The sequence below is a fragment of the Penaeus monodon genome, chromosome 32, assembly GCF_015228065.2.
Source record: "Penaeus monodon isolate SGIC_2016 chromosome 32, NSTDA_Pmon_1, whole genome shotgun sequence".
In the NCBI taxonomy this organism is placed as follows: Eukaryota; Metazoa; Arthropoda; class Malacostraca; order Decapoda; family Penaeidae; genus Penaeus; species Penaeus monodon.
Window position 1 is genome coordinate 6,591,192 of NC_051417.1, and position 223 is coordinate 6,591,414.

The 223-nt window shown below is 28.7% G+C and overlaps 1 protein-coding gene across 2 annotated transcripts in view; it reads right to left on the bottom strand.

The window, feature by feature from the left end:
• Positions 1-223, bottom strand: part of LOC119593395 (BSD domain-containing protein 1-like) — a gene marked incomplete at its 5' end in the record, with an annotated part of 23,257 nt that overhangs the window by 1,519 nt on the left and 21,515 nt on the right.

Here is a 223-nt window from a genome sequence, read left to right on the forward strand (position 1 = left end):
CAAGAACATATAGACCTCCCAAATTATACATGTCATGAAAATTTCGATTTCTCTCTTATTCACATCCTCTTGAAATACAGATATAAGACTTTCAACTTTTCAATAAAACTTTCTAATTTCAAAAAAAGAAATCATCATACGTTTTCATTCAATTTATTCTTTCTGTTTTAAAAAATGTGTCATAACCTTCCCAATTCCTTCACATTTCCTCTCTCTTCTCTCT